This window comes from Nicotiana tomentosiformis, chromosome 11 (assembly GCF_000390325.3).
Source record: "Nicotiana tomentosiformis chromosome 11, ASM39032v3, whole genome shotgun sequence".
Classification (NCBI taxonomy): domain Eukaryota; kingdom Viridiplantae; phylum Streptophyta; class Magnoliopsida; order Solanales; family Solanaceae; genus Nicotiana; species Nicotiana tomentosiformis.
The window spans coordinates 50,702,002-50,709,321 of NC_090822.1; positions in this window are offsets into that span (position 1 = coordinate 50,702,002).

Here is a 7,320-nt window from a genome sequence, read left to right on the forward strand (position 1 = left end):
ATTGTACGGCCTTATAAGGCTCGGTATATATAACTGCTCTGCCATAGTAGGCTCGCTCATAGGCGCTCGGCCATACTAGGCTATGTATCTCGACCATGCTGGGCTCGCTCATAGGCGCTCGGCCACAGTAGGCTCGGTATATAACTTTCCATCTGATCAGAGGTTGCCCAATAGGGGCCTGCCCATCGATTATAGCTCGATGGTAATGAAAATACTGTAATACTGTATATATAGGCTTGCTGCTCTCTTGACTGGAAGAAGACAATACTAAAATTGAATATAGAGTCTCGATAAGGAATAATATTGTAACTTATGAGACTAGAATAGTGTGAATAAATTCATGAATATAAACTTCTCTTTTCTCATTACTAACACATGTAGCTACGAGATCATGCCAAAATGAAGGAAGGCTTAGCCTTAACATACCTTATCACAATCTTTCCAATCACCAAGTTGAACTCACCTCTTTGCACCTTAATCTACAAGAACGATAATAATACTATCGTTAAGTTACGAAAGGTACAACTATCGCACAACGAACGACAAACTTATTTTGTATTAAAACGGGCAGCATCTCCCCTATAATCCTTACTTCCTCCAAATTCAAGATAACACCAACAATACAAGAGCAGAACAATAACAACATATATACATCATTTTCCAGCCCTATATACACCATCAAATACTACAAAACAGCCCAACACACCCCAATCTCTTCGTACACAAAACGACCACCGTAGTAGTGTCAAACGACCCGAAAATGTTATGACGAACGACCAGCCAACCACCCTACATTTATATGGTGTTTATAAACCCCCTTCCTCCTCCAAAACTCCACAAAATAGTAGTAAAACACGCAGCCCAACGGCAACACAAAACAGTCCACAAAATAGTCCGCTACAAGTGAATAACTCGAACTCACGGCTTCCGATCACCGTCCCGTGAGTTCTTACAAGTATAGAACGACTTACCATGAATTTACAGAAGAAAAATTGGATGAAAGATAGCAGTAAACTCACCTTATTTGTTGGATAACTCAGCTCTTATCTTGGTTCTTCAAACTCTAGGTTTTACCTCCAATTAGAACTTGAAAGGGAGAGAAAATCAATTAGGGTTTGTGGGAAATTTTTGGGAGGATTCTTTGCAGAGCTTATGTCTGGTTATTATGCTCTATTTTAATTCTAATATATGAAGAAAATTGGCCCTTAAAATTCCTCTTTGGACGACCCGAAGTGGCCCATTTTTGGGCTTTCATTTAAGCAAGTAGGTGACACACCTACTTGTCACCTAGCAGCTTGCGCAGTATCGCACAAATGCCCATATATTTCTACTCCAATGTCTTATTGACAAAACGTTTAATGCGTTGGAAAATAGACTCATAGATCTTTAATTTGATGGGTGGAACACCCCATAACTCTAAGTATATTGGGAGAAAATCGCAGTTACATTTGACCCAAAATTTCAGTAAAACTTATGAGTGTAACTTGTGATGACTTTCATCGACTTTTGTTCCACAACTCGCTTGACATTAAAACATAACACACGGATGTCATACGACTAATATAAATCATAACATAATCTCCTTATCATGTTAATCACCCTAGTCTCACCCCAAAGGTACATGTTATAACATTCCCAACTTGTCGACTTTCGACGAAACATTGTTTTATTTAATTGCTTTAGCTTCTGAACTGTCCAACCCTCTTTGTACTTATTGTTCATGATCTTCAATATTTGTAACCTCAGAGGTAACATGATTAACTTACTTTATATACTTTTAAATATTATCTCATTTTTGGTCCTACATTAGTTTGCTTACGACGTATTTTTACGTACGAATATATAGGGTGTAACCGCTTATACTTGCAGAAATGGATGGAGAGATATGGCCAAAACCTATCAATTCAGACACAGTCAAGAGATATTATGTTTAAGATTATGTTTGCACGTTCTCTTTGATGTAACCTGAACTATGCTTGACATGATTCCCGTTAAGAGTAGATATGTAGGCAGCCCTGTGGGTTCGGTCACATCATAATAAAATCTTCATTCCCTTCTACGGTCAAGAACCGGGGCAAGATTTCAAGTTTTTTCAATCTCATTACATCAAAGGTCGCGAAGAAGTGCGTCGCCAGAAGTATGCATTTACACTGGGGCAGAATTTTGAGGAGGATCCTCAAAATTCTAAGTTGAGGAGGTTGTAATGTCTCAAAGCGTGTCACAGTCTCCGATTCGACAAAATTATTTGTTTTATGTGTCATCACATATTTTGAACGACTGCATTTTTCACAAATGATTTATCACAAATACATATTTTCGAAAATTTTATTTTTTCTGTAGTAGCCAGATGTTGCCTAGGGTGACTCGAACAAGGTATCAAGACAAGGAGCAAAGGCAAAATGAAGAATCAAAGGCATGGACCAACCTTCCCCTCCCCCCCCCCAAAAAAAAAAACTCACGATTTTTCTTCGGATGCAGGCCAAACGGACATGACAAGCACGTCCATAAATTCATAACAAGAATGATATCTTCACTGATAGAAGTCACCAAGCGCAAAAGCGTCAAGCTAAGGATCACTTTCCCTCTCACATTTCATCCTTGCTTTCTCTGCATAGGGCTAAGCATTGCCCTCATCATTGCATAAGACTAAACGCTGTCTTTCTCTGCATGAGGCTAAGCACTGCCTCCATTATTGCATAAGGCTAAGCACTGCCTTTCTTTGCATGAGACTAAACACTGTCTCCATCACATTGCATGAGGCTAAGCACTGCCTCCATTATTGCATGATACTAAGCACTGTCTCCATCACATTGCATGAGGTTAAGCACTGTCTCCATTATTGCATGAGACTAAGCATTGTCTACATCACATTGTATGAGGCTAGGCATTGCATCCATTATTGCATAAGGCTAAGCATTGCCTTCCTTTGAATGAGACTAAGCACTATCTCCATTACATTGCATAAGGCTAAGCACTGCCTTCTCTTACATGAGACTAAGCACTGTCTCCATTATATGAGGTTAAGCATTGGCTCCATTATTGCATAAGGCTAAACGCTGCCTTCCTCTGCATAGGGCTAAACACTGCCCTCATCACATACAAGGCTAAGGACTACCTTGTCTCGTTCTCGCATAAAACTAAGCATCACTTGTTCCCTATATAAAACGATCAATATCTCCCCAATTTTGCATTTCATGGGCTGAAACATCGCCACATTATCCGAAGGCGTCATAGTCTAAAGGCATCATCCTCATAGCCCGAAGATATCATGTCATGGCCTGAGGATCTCTCAAAACTGCACATCATTATTCAAAAGGCATAAAAGTCCAGAGGCACCATCCTCATAGCCCGAGGACACCATATCATGGCATGCGAATCCTTTATCATACGCTTCATGGCCTAGGACGTCATGGTCTAAGGACATCATCCTCATCGTCCAAAGACAGCTCTCATGGTCCGAAGCGAATTTGCATCTTGTTTAAATTTTTGAAATAACCCAATATACTTGTGTGCATCATGTCTTAAGTTTTGCAGGTAACTTGGGAGGTAACCATTTTACAAACGGGAGCAATTCTCGCTCCAGTTTCCGATTACAATGTTCACGTCCTTTGACTATCTCAAACGTAACCAACGACCGGCAATTGATTACTCTTTGTTCCGTAACCGCCCGATCATTTATCTCGAATATCCGTAACATTCAAATTTGCATTCATAGCTCCACCCCTCCACCCAAAATTATCCATTACTCACGACACTATCCTATCCAAGAGATCCTTTTTCGAAGCACGCGACCATTCTTATAATAACTTTATCGGTTTCATTCACCGTTGGATCCAAAACTACACACAGCCTAATTTTTATAACACCAGGGATATGTAGGCAACTCAAAAACTAGGGTTCGACCCCCATTTTTTCAAAGACACATCATCCTCGGTTATTTTGGTCAAAATTGGTCATTATTTTCTTTACCCGATAATTCTTTCATCATTCTCGGGTAAAGATGGGCAGCTGTTGATACTCAATTTTGCCCTCACATTTTATAAAATATTCTATATATTTTTCAAAATATCATTTTGCACGTGACCCAATTTACAAGAGTCATATAAGTATTTTCTAATTTTCATAATTTTTAATGTTTAAAATTGATTCTTTTTTGCATTTAAATTGTTCAAATATTTATTAATTATCCCTTCAAATTAATTTTGGGTGATTCAATCGCTCAAATTAATTAATTGTACCCACATGCATGTTCTATAATATTTTTATATAATTATATTTGTATTTTACACTATTTATACATTATTTGCATTAGTAGCCTATACTTTAACAATTAATTGCATTTACTATTTTATTTGGGTCAAAATAACATTTATTATGTTTTTACAATCTTTAGCTATTATTTTTAAAAGATTAAACTGCATAAGTAGTATTTCTATATTTATTTAGTTATGTTATTAATTTATTTCTTCCTTAATTTCTTTTATTCAAAATCTGGCCCAAATTAGGCCAATTTTCGGACCCAAACTACCAATCCAGACCTCAAATCCCTAAACCCAATCCCCAAGACCAAACCAAAAGATCCTTTTTAATCAAACTCGGTCGCGACCCGTTAAACCAACCTGCCTCGCTCATTTGTTTATACTGGTCGTTGATCTCTCAAATCAACGGCTCACAGCTACCCTTCCACTTTTAATTACCCAACCCAATACCCTAATCCCCATTTCCCTGAGACAGCCACCTCCAAATGCTCTCTACTCTCCTTCTTCTCTCAAGAAGCCAAGCCGCCTCCCCCTTAAATCCCTCTCCTAATCCTGTTGATAATAGGATTCCTCTATTATTTGCTTACCATATCTTTGTTCCTCTACTACTGGTCACACGTTTATGGTATTACCTAGGTACTTGCAAACTTTTGGCAAGTACAATCTCCTAGATAGGACTGGAATCGACCTCAATCTTGGAGATTTGGACAATATTTCATCCATATACATGAAGAAATGTCTGATTCTTCTTACTAGTTGGCCGATATTAAGCATTGAACCCTTACTAGGGTTTGGAGTTCGATTTCTTTTTTTTCGGTTACTTTACTGATTGCATGTGCATTTTTATTCTTTTCTTGTTTATGTTTACCTAATTTTACTTCCTTGTTTACTCGTTTGATTTAACTACTATATAAACCCCCTTCCCTGCTTCCCCTCTAAGGTCTTAACTACTACTACTACAACTATTGTTACCACTACTGTTATTCTCTCTACTCTCATTCTTCTATACTTTCTGCACTCTTGGTTGTGGCCGGTTGAAAGCCAAGGCCACTGAAATTGTCTCTAATTACCTCTCTAGTGCAAGCATTGCTCGGGACTCATTCGAAGCTTCTGTGAACTCTAATGCACTAAGGGTGTGGAATTCCTATTGTTGTTCTTATTTTGCTACTGGCATTTGGTGATTCTCCTCTATTTGTTGTTAAATTTGCAAACTGGTAAGTGCTCAAGCTCTTTCTGTTATGTTTCTTCCCTATTTGTATTCATGCTTCTGAATATCCCTGCTATGTGAGTTTTTCAAAGCCAATATGATATTATGCCAACCTTTGTTTGATTTTTCTCTTGTAATTCTTAATCTGGATTTGTGTAAGTTAGCATGATTAGAAGATTTTTTGGATTGTGACACTTGTTCAAAGTTGTTGTGTTTATGAATGCCTAATCTCTCACATTGACTGTTTAATATTGTATCTTTATGTCTCAATTTTAACGCTTGCCCTAAACTCTAAGGAATTACTGCCTGCCTAGAATTTGTCTTAATAAGTTTCTGAATCCTTTATGTAGGCTCTACTGCTATCCTTATTTACATGAATCCTATGCTTTAACAAAACATGTGGCTTTAAGAATTGTAATATGGTGATAGACAACTCTGTACTCTTAATATTGCCTAGGTTCCCAGTTGAATCATAATACACTTAGTTTTCTGTATTGTGCATAGTTGAATGGTTTAAGTTCTGAAATGTGTCTTCTCTACTTGACCTTAAGGTTGCAATGTCTTCTACTATGATATATTTGAACTAGGGAACCTTTGTTTTATACTCAACACAATTAAAATTCTTATTAGCTATTATAGATTATGCTTGTCTACTTGTTTACTAAGTGTAATTGTCATCCTCTGACTATGGCTCTATCAGACCTTCCTAACTTAGGATCATAGTTTTAAAATTCCTTTTGGACTAATTCCGAACCATGCTCTATCTGGAAAGCTTAACATGTGCATCTTGTGTGTGCTTACCCTGTTAACTTTTAATGGCATATTTCCTCAACTCTCATGATGTTTTGTATATCCTTAGCATGCTCTCACCTGCTTAATGATTTAACCCATGTTATTAGTTTGCCATGTCAAATTTACCATGTTGAAATTATGTCTATTGATTCTCCTAGTTCTTGCTCTTTTCTTAATCAAATCTGTCACTCTTGCTTCTAAAATGCCCATGTGTTCATGAATCCTGCTAAATGTCACAGAATTCTGTCTCTATAAGTTGATGCGTTAGAACTATTTAGTTGATTTCCATGTGTGGTCCATTAATTTATTTGGTAAAGTGGTCAATATTGTAACTACTGGCCTGGATATGAGTCCATGTGTGGCTTTGGGCATTGCAAATGGACATACTCTCTTATTTTGGGATGTGTTTGGATATGGGCCTGCTATTCGAGTGAAAGAGTCTGTTGAAGGCCCAGGCAGTGTTGGGTTAGCTCTTCTTGAGTCTGCTCTATTTGTCGGGCCTGTAATCATCTCGATTCTGTAATATTCGTGTCTGTTTCTTCTTTTATCTTTGGGCATGTAATGATTTGTAAACAAACAATATGGAGATTAGTGAAAAGGTGTTGTGGTATTCTAATTCTCGCATGAACGGGTAGAAAACTTGCCTATGGGATTTAACTGCCTTGTATTCTATTCGTTTGACACGTTCCTATTCTACACACTCATAGAAATCATGCCTATAGGAAATCACACACTTCACTCAACCTGTCTAATACTTGTACAGAAGTCAAAGCATGTTAGTTTAAGCATTTGCTATACTTGTTTCCATGTCCACTATTGAGCACATTTGGACAGCATGCCTATAGGATGCAACGACACATGCTTTGCCAATCTAGATACCATGTCTATAGGTCTACAATCAATCAATCACCTCTATTGCTTTTAGTACACTGCTCATCTATATATCATGACTATAGGATCTTAATCGACTAATTAATTAATTTGTTGCTTCATTGTATTGCCACACTTAGATGGCATGTCTATAGGAATAAAGTATTATAAAATCGGATTCCATTGTCAACC